This window comes from Aotus nancymaae, unplaced genomic scaffold (assembly GCF_030222135.1).
Source record: "Aotus nancymaae isolate 86718 unplaced genomic scaffold, 86718_ANA_hifiasm-v0.15.2.pri h1tg000106l, whole genome shotgun sequence".
Classification (NCBI taxonomy): Eukaryota; Metazoa; Chordata; class Mammalia; order Primates; family Aotidae; genus Aotus; species Aotus nancymaae.
In genome coordinates this window covers 3,775,005-3,789,364 of record NW_026988521.1, presented here as the reverse complement: position 1 = coordinate 3,789,364, position 14,360 = coordinate 3,775,005, and the positions used below count along the sequence as shown (strand labels likewise).

General features: G+C 46.6%; 1 pseudogene; it reads right to left on the bottom strand.

Moving 5' to 3' along the window:
- Window positions 1-2,896: 2,896 nt before the first annotated feature.
- LOC135272137 (putative uncharacterized protein DDB_G0291608) lies at window positions 2,897-3,546 on the bottom strand (annotated as a pseudogene).
- Window positions 3,547-14,360: the final 10,814 nt, after the last annotated feature.

Genomic DNA, 14,360 nt, shown 5'->3' with positions numbered 1-14,360 from the left:
AAACGTGCCGAGAAAGGCAGTCTCCACTCGGATATACAAAAATCTGTACTGCATTAGTCAGGGTTCTCCAGAGAAACAGGACCAGTGGGAGATTAGGTACATGGCTAGATGATTGATTGATAGATAGATACATACATATATAAATACATGCATAGATAGGAGATAGATACATACATACATAGGTAGATAGATAAGATACATACATAGATACATAGATAGATACAAAGATAGATGATAGATACGTAGATGATAGATACAAAGACACATAGGTAGATATGAAGATAGGTGCATAGACAGATACATACATACATATATAAATACATACCTACATATATAAATACATACATAAATAGGTAGATAGATTCATACATACATAGACACACAGATACAAATTTAGATAATAGATACATAGATGATAGATACAGACACATAGATAGATACATAGATGATAGATAGATAAATACATAGCCAGATAGATTGATAGATAGAGACATAGATAGCTACATGGATACAGACAGATAGATAGATAGATACATACATACATACATACACACATACAAAGAGAGATACATAGATACATGCATACATAGATGATTATGAAGAATTGGCCCATGTGATTCTGGAGGCTGAGCAGCTCCGTGATCTGTCTGGAAGCTGAAGACCTAGGAAAGCCAGTGGGGTCATTCAGTTCAAGTCCAAAGGCCCAAGAACCAGGGAGGTGATGGTGTGAGTCTAAGTCTGAGGGCAAGAAACTGATGTCCCAGAGGGAGCATTCAGGCAGAAGGGGCCTTCCTCCATTTTGTTCTATTCAGGCCCTCAGGGGATCAGAGGAAGCCGCCCCCAGTGGGGAGAGCGTCTGCTTTCCTGAGTCCTGAGTCCACTGATTCCAATGCTCATCTCATCTCAGAAACTGCCCTCACAGAACACCCAGAAATAACATTCAGCCACATAGAAAATCCGGCTCATAGACATCAGCAGGCGTTTAGAAGAGAGGAAAGGCACACACTTGTGGCTGTGGTTATCTTTGTGCCCACGGGCTTCAAAGGTTGATGATGAGGGTGGGGGTGGAGTGAGGAGGCGTTTCAGTCTCAGTCTCACAGCTCCAGCTTCGGCCTTCAGCCTCCTCTGATGGCCTGCACGGTGCAGGGTCTCTTTCTCTAGGGTCACTCCCGGCCTTAGTTGCTTATTGCAATAGCAATGGGTTTTTTGTTGTTGAGATGATCAAGTTGGTTCTAAAATTTAGTTGGAAAAGCAAAGAAATTGGAAAAAGCCAAACAATCTTAAACAAGAAGAATGAAGTTGGAGCCTCACAATACTTGACTTCAAAACCTCCCGTAATGTCACAGTGACGCTGTGTTTGCATTAGGAAGCAGCATACGGACCTGCGGGCAGGACACAGGAACACACTCGCCATCCGTGTCGGCTGATTCGCATTAAAATCACCAAGGATTTCAGTGGGATAAAGATGGTCTATTTATTTATTTATTTGTTCATTTTGAGACGGAGTCTCGCTCTGTCGCCCAGGCTGGACTGCAGTGCTGCAATCTTAGTTCACTGCCTCCCGGGTTCCAGCGATTATCCTGTCTCAGCCTCCCGAGTAGCTGGGATTACAGGCACCTGCCACCATGCCTGACTAATTTTTGTATTTTTAGTAGAGATGGGGTTTCACCATGTTGGCCAGACTGGTCTCAAACTCCTGACCTCAAGTGATCTGCCCACCTCGGCCTCCCAAAGTGCTGGGATTACTGGCACGAGCCACTGCTTCTGGAGAGGCCAAGTAATTTCTAAACAACAGAGGCCCTGAGAAGCTCCCTGGGGTCTTCCCGAGTCACCCAAGTTGGGGCGGAACCTCTCCCCCGAGAAGGCTCCGGTGGAGAAAAGTGAACAGGCTGGTGCTCTTGGATTCTGGGCCAGGGCACCCAGGGCTGGTCTAGCCAGGGCAGCGTGTCGGGTGAAGACTGCCATGGCCTTGGCCGTGCCCCTGAGATGGAATTCCCAGTGAAAGGATCCTGCCAGGACGCTTCGGAGCAATTAAGTGCAAGTTTGTGTCTGCCAACATAAACTTCAAAGGCCAGGGCTGGGGAGGATGAACGGGGAGGAGGAGGCAGACGCATTGTGGCCACCACCTACAGCTCGGCGGGAGTCTTCCTGCCCTTGGGGTGCAGGCTACCAACCCTGTGGAGGCACTTCTGCCTGGAGCTCGTCCACCCAGAACCCATGTGGCCACGGCTGAGGAACAGCCAGGGAATGCCTGGATCCTGGAAGCTGGAAGAGGCAGGAAGGAGCCTCCCCAGAGCCTGCGGTGGGAGCACAGACTGCAGCGCTCAAGCGTCCGTCCTCCGTAATTGTGAGAGAACAAATTCCTGCTGTCTGAGCCCCCAGTTTGTGGTCATTCGTCACAGGAGCCCCACACAGGGACACGGGCTTCATTCCTGCCTCCAGCTGCCTCCTTTTCTGACACCCTGCAAAGGTCTCTGGACAGTGTCGGGAGAGTAACCCAGCCAGCTCTGTTTTCCCAGCAAGTGTGTTGGGCCCCTCCCAGCCCCATCACCCTGCACACCCGTGACCTCAGCTTTCATGCAGCCTCAGGCATGAGGCCCTGCAGGCAGCTCCTGGCAGCAGGCTGCCCAGCTGGGGACCCCCAGGAGGGAGGAGCTGATCCCAGCCTCCTGCCCTATACGGTCGTGCATGCCCCTCCTGGCCAAGCTCTCCTGGGTCTCACGGTGGCTGTTCAGAGACGTTCCCCTGGCGGCCACGAGTCCTGTGAGTACAATCACTGGGGAAAGGGATCTTCTCTTCCATGATACACAGGTGTGGCATGCACCAGTCAGAGTAGAGACGCAGAGCCAGAAGCAGAACTGCAAACACAACAAACAGAACCTGATCGTTTCTAGTTTTAAGAAAGCAAACAAAATTTCCCTGGGGAAATGGCACAAACAGGAACCAGGAAGTGACCACGTGCCCAGCTTCACACCTGATGCTGGGTGGGAATATAAAGGCCCCAGGCTCAGGGAGCTCCACACCTGCCCCTCCCTCTCACCTGCTCCTCCACCTGCTCCACCCTCAACCCACCAGAACCATGGGCTGCTGTGGCTGCTCCAGAGGCTGTGGCTCCGGCTGTGGGGGCTGTGGCTCCAGCTGTGGGGGCTGTGGCTCTGGCTGTGGGGGCTGTGGCTCCGGCTGCTGTGTGCCTGTCTGCTGCAAGCCCGTGTGCTGCTGTGTGCCAGCCTGTTCCTGTTCCAGCTGTGGCTCCTGTAGGGGGTCTAAGGGGGGCTGTGGCTCCTGTGGGGGCTCCAAGGGGGGCTGTGGCTCCTGTGGGGGCTCCAAGGGGGGCTGTGGCTCCTGTGGGGGCTCCAAGGGGGGCTGTGGCTCCTGTGGGGGCTCCAAGGGGGGCTGTGGCTCCTGTGGGGGTTCCAAGGGGGGCTGTGGCTCCTGTGGGGGCTCTAAGGGGGGCTGTGGCTCCTGTGGGGGCTCCAAGGGGGGCTGTGGCTCTGGCTGTGGGGGCTGTGGCTCCAGCTGCTGTGTGCCTGTCTGCTGCAAGCCCATGTGCTGCTGTGTGCCAGCCTGTTCCTGTTCCAGCTGTGGATCCTGTGGGGGCTCTAAGGGGGGCTGTGGCTCCTGTGGGGGCTCTAAGGGGGGCTGTAGCTCCAGCTGCTGTGTGCCTGTCTGTTGCAAGCCCGTGTGCTGCTGTGTGCCAGCCTGTTCCTGTTCCAGCTGTCGATCCTGTGGGGGGTATAAGGGGGGCTGTGGCTCCTGTGGCTGCTCCCAGTCCAGCTGCTGTAAGCCCAGCTGCTGCTCCTCAGGCTGTGGGTCATCCTGCTGCCAGTCCAGCTGCTGCAAGCCCAGCTGCTGCTCCTCAGGCTGTGGGTCATCCTGCTGCCAGTCCAGCTGCTGCAAGCCCTGCTGCTCCCAGTCCAGCTGCTGTAAGCCCAGCTGCTGCTCCTTAGGCTGTGGGTCATCCTGCTGCCAGTCCAGCTGCTGCAAGCCCTGCTGCTCCCAGTCCAGCTGCTGTGTCCCCGTGTGCTGCCAGTGCAAGATCTGATGCTTGGCCCCAGATCTCAGATGAAGGCCACACTGTATCTCAGATCTGTGATGCAGTTTTGAACTGTGCTTCACTGGAATATGACAGTCCCTGGAATCAAGAACAGAGCTTCCCAGCTCATGCCACATCTTTGCCCTAGAAATCCACTCACCCTGTGCTTCGCACCGTCACCCACTGGGAGTCCTGGGGTGAGCCGTTTCCTCAGCTGCTCATCACAAAGTTCACCCCACTCGCTGGGGCCATACTGCCCTGCCCTTCCTTCTTCCTCAGAGAGCTCCCCTTTCCCCCGTCCACCCAACCAGGGCCAGAGCTCAGGGAGGCCCAGGAGGCGCAGACACTCGGCCAGGCCCAGATCTGTGGCCTCTCCCATGGACCCCACTCTCCCACTGAAACGCCCCCTGTGTTATTTCTTATCTGCTAAAGTCCAGCTGGATCCTGAATCCTCTAAATAAATACGCACTCCCCAGCCTGTCTGCGTCTGTCTTCTTGTCCTGCAAGTCCTGTAATGGCACCAGTCATGTGGAAACAGGGCCATCCTAGTGACCTTACCATAACATAATGACATCCGCAAAGTTCCCATTTCCACGTAGGATCACACTCACAAGGCCCAGGCATTAGAGCTTCAATATGTACTCAGTAGACACGTATATTAAAGTATATACTTCAACATGTTCAACCCGCAACACACAACATCTACCTTGCAGAAAGCCAACCGGCTCATTCTGTGCGATGTAGAGGTTTCTCGGGTGATACTGTAGGCTCATGTTTACACAACTGTTTACATTCCCAGACCACAGAGACCAGGTTATAACGTGTGCTGGAGGGTGTGGGAAGCAGGGGATGTGGCAGGGTGACCCCACTGTCCCCAGCTGCCAGGCGGTCCCCCATCCCTCCTCAAATATGCAAATCTAAGACCCTTTAGCTGACAACCGCACAGGGTTATCAAGAATTGATACAACCTATTGAAACAGGTTATCAAAAATGTGAAAGTCTAAGATGAGAATAAGGGGGGCTGTGAATCTATAAGACGTAGTTCTGTTGGCGTGTCTAATACATCTATACATGTGTTATGTACACAATGTTTCGCTACTGAAAATACATGAAAGAGCTCTAATTAATTGGCTTAAGAAAATAAAAGGGCTTGCATCTGATATTATCAGGAAAAAAAGACTAGGCAAATGCTTTTCCAAGTTTTATGCAACTTAAGTAAAACCTTTAATACATAAGCTAGCTTTAGAAGTGTTGCTAAAGCAGTGTTAGAAACGTCTTACGCGTTGCCAGCACACGCTTGGCATTTGTTAGTCACACAATATCACACTTATCCCTGCCAGATACTATAAGGTGCCCGAGCCTGACATAGAGGTTACAACACTATAAACCCAGCCCAAAACAGAATCATCTTTGCTTGTGTAATTTTAATAAATAAGACATGGATATTCTTTTAATGATAATAATTACATCTTGAATTATTTAGTCAAATTACCGTAACTTCTAATCTTGTGGCTTTAGGCAGCCTAGTCCATGGGCTATAAGGAGGTTTGTTTTGGGAAAGGACTGTTATCTTCTTTGTTTCAAAGCTGAACTATAAACTAAGTTCCTCCCCAAGTCCAGGAATGAACAAGGACAGCCTGGAGGTCAGAAGCAGGATGAAGTCAGTTAGGTCATACCTTTCCCACTAACTCAGTTAGAACTTTGCATGGCAAATGTCATAAATGTAAATGACGACTATTGCAGTTTTCATAAATAATCTATGTAAACAATTAAAATAAAATAATTAGGTAAGCGTGATGGGATAAACACTTGTAGAAAAACTTGTCATACTTTATAATGTAAAGTTATATTAAATTCAGTAATAGATATTTCATTATTTGGACATTTTTCAATAAAAAATATATTGTAGAGAAACATTCCTTCTTTAAAAAAGTGTCCTTTTTAAAAGGTGAAAATTTTTTTCTAGTTCAAAGCTTATTTAAAGGTTATGTATAAAACAAGGTAAAAGAAACCAGGAAATAAGAGAGATGTAAAGAAAATTATAGAAATAAGGAGGTAGTTTTTGGTAAGAAAGTTTAAAGAGAAATAATCTTGTACGGTAAATTTAGTCCTAGAATAAAATGACTGGTTGTTTAAGAAAGAGCGACATTAAGGACAAACCAGAAAGTCTAAGCATGTCATGAACATGCCACGTAAGTCACAATAAGAGGATTTATTTAAACAAAATCCTTTTATATGATCAAGTTGTCTATAACTAAAGGAAAATTATAATGGCCTTTCTACAGATTGGATCTGATGTAAAAAAAGATTTACACACTAAAGAATTAGTTAGAAAAATAAAATTTTCTTAAGGGATTGTTTTACTTTTAATAAATTAGAAGAGATTATAATGTTTTTAGCTGAAAGTTCAACTTTTATTGCATCTCGCTGTTTTTGGTTTTCTCTTCCCCTTTAAAGGGTGCAAAATGGTAATGCTCACATTCAACTCATTTTCAGCTCATGTCAGTTTTCTTCCCTCAAGTTGTGTTTGCTGTGGCCTGATGCTAACAAAGTTTTCTTTCTTTCCTTCTTTCTTTTTTATTTTTTTGAGATGGAGTTTCACCCCTGTGGCCCAGGCTGGAATGCAATGGCGTGATCTTGGCTCATGGCAACCTCTGCCATCCAGGTTCAAGTGATTCTACTGTCTCAGCCTCCTGAGTAGCTGGGATTACAGTCACCTTCCATCACATGCAGTTAATGTTTATGTTTTTAGTAGAAATGGGGTTTTGCCATCTTGGCCAGGCTGGTGTCAAACTTCTGACCTCAGGTGATCCACCTTACTTGGCCTCCCACAGTGCTGGCATTACAGGTGTCAGCCACTGCAACTGGCCAATAATGTTTTCTTTAAAACATTAAATCCACCCCACCTCTGGGCACTCCCAGGCTAGCCCCAGCCTGACTGCCACCCAGCCCCAAGCTCATCTGCTCTCCTTGTTCTCTGAAGCCGTTCTCAGGCCTGCATGGAGCCACCCTGCTGCCACCAGAAAGCTACATCATGTCAGGAAGGAAGCTTGTCACACATGCTTGGAGGGAGGCTTCATTGTCTTGACATCCAAAGTAAATTTTAGGGCATGGTCCACCCTATCTCTCTGGGGTTAGGGGAGAAAACCTGCCTATATCCACACAGTAAAATTCTACTCAGCAGAAGAAGGAAGTGATCTGTTGGCCCACATTACAACTTGAATAAATCTCAAGACCCACCAGTCTCTGCACAGATGCCACCACCCACTGCTCTCTCACGTTCAGCTTTGCCCACATCCAGCAGCTTCCCTAAGACCCCAGCCCTGGCCCACACCCCTGCTTCCCTTCTCCAGGGCACACCTGCCCTCTCTGTGCCAGACCCCAGGGCAGGCACTGTGAGCTGTCCCCACAGCACAGCCTGGTCCAGCCATGCTCAGTGAGTCACAGAGCTGGATGCAGCAGGGGCTTCAGTGTCCTCCCACCTCCCTCACAACCCCCAAACCTGGGCCACACTAAAGGGTCTGCTGGTTCTGTCTGTACAGGGAGCAGACTCCTGAAGAGTCAGGAGCATCCAACCTTGACCCCACCCACCACAGAGGGAGGAAAAACGCTGGGGTCCTGGGATACCACATTTTACATAAACATGAGGTATAGACAGTTGTCATCTGCATCACCAGAGAGAAGGCCAATGTTCACAGTGCCCTGGAGACCCGAACTCTTTAGCAAATAAGAAGTTGTGAATGGTGGCATCACTGCAAGACTGAGGCAGCATTATGAAGCAATTTAGAGCAATTTCTTTTGCAGGCAACTCCAACTTTAAAAGACAAAGAGCGGAATGTGGCTGAACAGAGAGGAGGCCCCCTGCCCAGAGCCTGCCACGCCCGCTAAAGCTGGAAATTCCAGAGATCAGTGAGGCTGAAGCCCAACACCATCACCCACTCATCCACACTAGAATCTGAGTTTCTCAGGGTCTGGCTCAGAAACATGGGTCAGTTCACAGGAGCCCCCAAAGAAAGAAATGAAGATTTGAAGAGGGAAAGAATGTGTGAAGCTCACTCATCCCAAGGGGTCCCCAGAATGGAGACGAGTTGGATCTCGAAGGTTTGGAGAGGAAAACAGTATGGAAGTAGGAAGTGAGTCAGAAGGATAAAGCACATTTGTATTATTTTAAAGAAAACACAGTTTCCCTGGGGAAAGACCATAAATAGACAGAAGGAAGTGACCGTGTGCCTAGCAGGCCCCCAAAGGGCCAGGGCTCAGGGGGCTACTCAGTTGCACACCTTCCTCTCACCTGCTCCTATACCTGCTCCACCCTCAATCCACCAGAAACATGGGCTGCTGTGGCTGCTCTGGGGGCTGTGGCTCTGGTTGTGGGGTCTGTGGCTCCAGCTGTGGAGGCTGTGGCTCTGGCTGTGGGGGCTGTGGCTCCAGCTGTGGGGGCTGTGGCTCCAGCTGCTGTGTACCCATCTGCTGCTGCAATCCCGTGTGCTGTTGTGTGCCAGCCTGTTCCTGCTCCAGCTGTGGCTCCTGTGGGGGCTCCAAGGGGGGCTGTGGCTCTTGTGGAGGATCCAAGGGGGGCTGTGGCTCCTGTGGGGGCTCCAAGGGGGGCTGTGGCTCCTGTGGGGGCTCCAAGGGTGGCTGTGGTTCCTGTGGGGGCTCTAAGGGAACCTGTGGCTCTTGTGGCTGCTCCCAGTCCAGCTGCTGCAAGCCCTGCTGTTGCTCTTCAGGCTGTGGGTCATCCTGCTGCCAGTCTACCTGCTGCAAGCCCTGCTGCTGCCAGTCCAGCTGCTGCAAGCCCTGCTGTTCCTCAGGCTGTGGGTCATCCTGCTGCCAATCCAGCTGCTGCAAGCCCTGCTGTTCCCAGTCCAGCTGCTGTGTCCCCGTGTGCTGCCAGTGCAAGATCTGAGGCTCTAACAAGAATTCTCAGGTAGCTTCTGAAGATCTGTTCTTCCCAACAAGTGACTACCAATGACGTATATCCTCTTTCAGAGATGAACAATGAGTCCCCTGGCTCAGGGCTTCTTTTTCCAGCCCTTGAGGAAATGGAATGAACGACTCCATGCCTGTTCAACATAAGATAGCGGTATCCCATGCCACTGGCACTCTTGCCCCGCCTTCCCATGTGCCCCCATATATCTGACCCAGACCGCACCTGAACATGGCCCTCATGTCAAGGAGGTGCCTGGAATTCCCCTTCCTGATAATTCCATGGGAGACAGCAAACCTTTCTTTCCTGTGTCTGCCAGGAGTTCCATGGCATTTCCAGATGGATGTCTTGTAACCCGAATGATCACATGTATCTATGGAAATCTAAAATGGATCTGGGTGCAGCACTAAATAAATTCTCCACCCCTCAGCCTCGGTCTCACTGACCCTTTTCTTCCAGCCTCTGTCTCATTGGCAAACTGGCCACGTGTCCTTCCCCTCCCTCCCTGAGAGCTTATGCCTCCCACTGCTGTGACTGCATCACAGGCTCAGATCCCAGAAACGGTTGTTGAACTGAGTCACAAAGGAATCACTAGTGTTATGGATGAATGAATGAACCTGTGAATGAATGAATATCTCTCATTAGTACACAGGGAGACCCAGCTACATCTCAGTGAGATTCAATCTGTCTTGGTTGGAATCGTGGACTGCTGCTCCTTCCCCATGGGAGGCTATGTTCGGGGCAGAAGGAGATCTTTGCCCTCAGTGTCTAGGAAGGGGTGTAATGGGTAGTCCCTGTGCCTCATCAGGCACCAGGGTGGGCATCAAGCCAGGAGAGAGGGAAGCGAGTCTAGAATGAGCTGTGTCCCTGAGATGCTCTGTGGGACAAACTCGAAACTGCTGCCTCAGGGACCTGAGACGAGCACAGGCTGAGGTGGGCTTTCCATCTCTGGGATCCGAGTGAGGAAGAATCCAAGTGTCCTCCGACCACTCACAGCTTCACAGCTTTGGTTTGGCACAGGGAGGAGCAGAAGGGACTTTTCTCAGCCTGATAAAGGGCACCTACCCTCAGTGAACACTGTGCTTAAGTGTGAAAACCTGGATGTTTCCCCCTAAGATCGGGAATGAGAAAAGGATGTCCACACCCACCACTTCTATTCAACATTTTGCTGAAGCTATAGCCAGAGTAATATGACAGGAAAAGGAAATAAAGGCATCCAGGTAAGAAAAAAGGAAGCACAACTATCTCTATTCACAGAAAACCTCATCTTCTATACAGAAGATGCTGAAGGACACACACACACACACACACACACACACACACACACACACACACACATAACTATTAGGGCCAGTAACTGAGCTCAGCAGAGTGCAGGACACAAGGACTATACACAGAAGTCAGCTGTGTTTCTACGCGACAGCAACAAGCAACCCAAAAAAGATGTAAGAACACAATAAAATTTCTAGGAACAAATACAAGCAAAAAAGCACAAGACTCGGACCCTTAACGCTTCAAAACATCTTTGGAAGAAGTTAAACAGGACCAAATTAAGTAGGGAAAAAATCCCACGTTTATGCATTGGAAGACCTAATATTGTGAAGATTGAAACACTGTGAAAAAAAATAATCGACCAATTTAATGCAATTCCTATCAATATCTCAGATTTCTTTTTTTAAGAATTGACGAGTTGATCCTAAAATTTATGTGGACATTCCAGGGACCCAAAATAGCTAAAACAATCTTGAAAAAGAAAAGCAAACATTGAGGACTCCCATTTTCCAACTTCTAAATGGTCTACAAAGCTACAGTAATCAAGGCAGCCTGGTGCTTCTGTAAGGATAGAAAGATGGATCACTGACTGGAGTAGGTTTGAGACTCTTGAGATAAAGCCTCACAGTTGTGGTAAATGGGTTTTCCACAAGGGTACAAAAAATTCCATGGAAAAAGAGGAATCCTTTCAACAGATAATGCTGCTGAGACAGCTGAATTTCCACATGCAAAAGAGTGAATTTGGATCTTTACCTCATACCATATACCAAACAAACAAACAAAAAAACTAGAAAAAATAGGTGAATGACCTAATTATAAAAGCCAAAACTAGAGGATTACTAGAAGTAAAACAGGTTAAGGCTTCATGGCCTTAGGGTATGAAATGGTTCTTAGATAATTACACCAAAACCCAAGGAGAAACTTGATTAACTTACTCCATCAAAACGAATAGTTTTTGAGCTTCCAAAGGCACTGCAAAGAAAATGAAAAGACATCAACAGAGTGAAAGACACTACTTTCAAATCATATATTTGATGATGAAATTGCATCCAGACATATAAAGAGTTCTTACTACTCAAATGCACAATCAATTTAAAAGTCAGCAGAGGATGTAAATAGGCACTTTCCAAAGAAGGTATACAGATGGCTAATAAGCATATGAAAAGGGGCTCAACATTCTTAGTCATCATGGAAAATCAGGGAAATGCAGATCAAAACCACAATAAGATAGCAGTTCACATCTTCTGGGATGTTTTTTTATTCATTTATTTATCTATTTATTTATTATTATTTTTAATTGTACTTTAGGTTCTGGGGTACATGTGCAGATCATGCAGGGTTGTTGCTTAAGTACATACATGGCAAGGTGGTTTGCTGCCTCCATCCCCCCATCATCCACATCTGGCATTTCTACCCAAGTTATCCCTCCCCATCGTCCCCCATTCCCCTGCTGTCCCTCCCCTAGCCATCCCTTACTGACCCCAGTGTGTGACGCTCCCCTCCCTGTGTCCACATGTTCTCATTGTTTAACACCCACTTATGACTGAGAACATGCGGTGTTTGATTTTCTGTTCTTGTGTCAGTTATCTGAGAATGATAGTTTCCAGATTCATCCATGTCCTTACAAAGGACACAAACTCATAGTTGTTTATGGCTGTGTAGTATTCCATGGTGTATACAGGCCACATTTTCTTTGTCCAGTCTATCATTGATGGGCATTTGGGTTGGTTCCAGGTCTTTGCTATTGTAAATAGTACCACGATGAACATACGTGTGCATGTGTCTTTATAATAGAAGGACTTATAATCCGCTGGGTATATACCCAGTAATGGGATTTCTGGGTCAAACGGAATTTCTATTTCTAGATCCTTCAGGAATCACCACACTATCTTCCACAATGGTTGAACTAATTTACACTCCGACCAATGGTGTAAAAGTGTTCCTATTTCTTCACGCCCTCTCCAGCATCTGTGGTCTCCAGACATTTTAATGATTGCCATTCTAACTGGCGTGAGATGATAGCTTATTGTGGTTTTGATTTGCATTTCTCTAATGACCAGTGATGATGAGCATTTTTTCATATGTTTGTTGGCCTCATATATGTCTTCTTTGAAAAGTGTCTGTTCATATCCTTTGCCCAGTTTTGAATGGGTTTGTTATTTTTCTTGTAAATCTGTTTTAGTTCTTTGTAGATTCTGGATATTGGCCCTTTGTCAGATGGGTAGACTGCAAAAATTTTTCCATTCTGTTGGTTGCCAGTGCACTCTAATGATTATTTCTTTTGCTGTACAGAGTTCTGAAGTTTACTTAGATTCCATTTGTCTATTTTGGCTTTCCTGGGCATTGCTTTTGGTGTTTTAGTTATGAAGTCCTTGCTGATGCCTATGTCCTGAATGGTATTGCCTAGGTTTTCTTCCAGGATTTTATGGTGTTAGGTCTTATGTTTAAATCTTTAATCCTTCTGGAGTTAATTTTAGGGTAAGGTGTCAGGAAGGGTTCTAGTTTCTGCTTTCTGCACATTGTTAGCCAGTTTTCCCAACACCATTTATTAAACAGGGAATTCTTTCCTCATTGCTTGTTTTTGTCAGGTTTGTCAAAGATCAGATGGTTGTAGATGTGTGGTGTTGCTTCCGAGGCCTCTATTCTGTTCCATTGGTCTATGTCTCTGTTTTGGTACCAGTACTATGCTGTTTTGATTACTGTAGATTTGTAGTGTAGTTTGAAGTCAGGCAGCATGATGCCTCCAGTTTTGTTCTTTTTGCTTAGGATTATCTCTGCTATGTGGGCTCTCTTTTGGTTCCATATGAAGTTTAAAGAGGTTTTTTGCAGTTCCTTGAATAAGGTCATTGGTGTCTTGATGGGGATAGCATTGAATCTATAAATTACTTTGGGCAGTATGGCCATTTTCACGATATTGATTCTTCCTAACCATGAGCATGGAATGTTTTTTCATCTGTTTGTGTTCCCTCTAAAATCCACATGATTATCTCAATAGATGTATAGAAGGCCTTCAACAAAATTCAACAGTCCTTTATGCTAAAAACCCTCAATAAACTAGGTATCAACAGAACGTATCACAAAATAATAAAAGATATTTATGACAAACCCAGAGCCAATATCATACTGAATGGTAAAAACTGGAAGATCTCCCTTTGAAATCTGGCACTAGACAAGGATGCCCTCTCTCAACACTCCTATTCAATATAGTATTGGAAGTTCTAGCCAGAGCAATCAAGCAAGAAAAAGAAATAAAGGGTATTCAATTAGGAAAAGATGAAGTCAAATTGTCTGTATTTGTTGATGACTTGATTGTATATTTGGAAGACTGCATCATCTCAGCCCAAAATCTCCTGGAACAGGTAAGCAACTTCAGCAACATCTCAGGATACAAAATCAATGTGGAAAAATCACAAGCATTCCTGTACTCTAATAACAGAGAAACAGAAAGACAAATCAAGAGCAAACTCCCATTCACAATTGCTACAAAGAGAATAAAATACCTAGGAATACAACAAAGGATGCAAAGGGCCTCTTCAAGATGAACTACAAACCACTGCTCAAGGAAATAAGAGAGGAGACAAACAGATGGGATGGTTATTATCAAACAGACAGACAATGAGAACACTCATGAGAATGTGGAGAAATGGGAGCCCTTGTGCACTGGTGATGAGAATGAAGAATCATGCCACTACTTTGAAAAATAGTTCCTCAAATGTTCCTTGTAGAGTTACCATGTGACCCACCAATTCCACTCTTGGGTAACTACCTAAGAGAACTGACAATATATTTCACATAAAAACTTGTATGACTATATTTACAGCAGCATTATTCTCATGTGCCAAGAAGTGGAACCACCTACCTGTCCATGAATTGCTGAGGTGGGGAAACAAAATGTATATATTCATACATGGGTATATTTATATTCTGGATATGAGCCTCATATCAGATGTGTAAATTGCAAATGTTTTCTAATCGTGTAGGTTGCCTTTTCATCCCATTGATCGTGTCCTTCGAGGAGCAAATATTTTAAGTTAGAGAGAGTCCCATTTGCCTACCTTTGCTTTTGTTGCCTATATTGTTGGTGTCATTGAGACTGGGTACCGAGACGCTGGGAAGACTCAGCTTGCT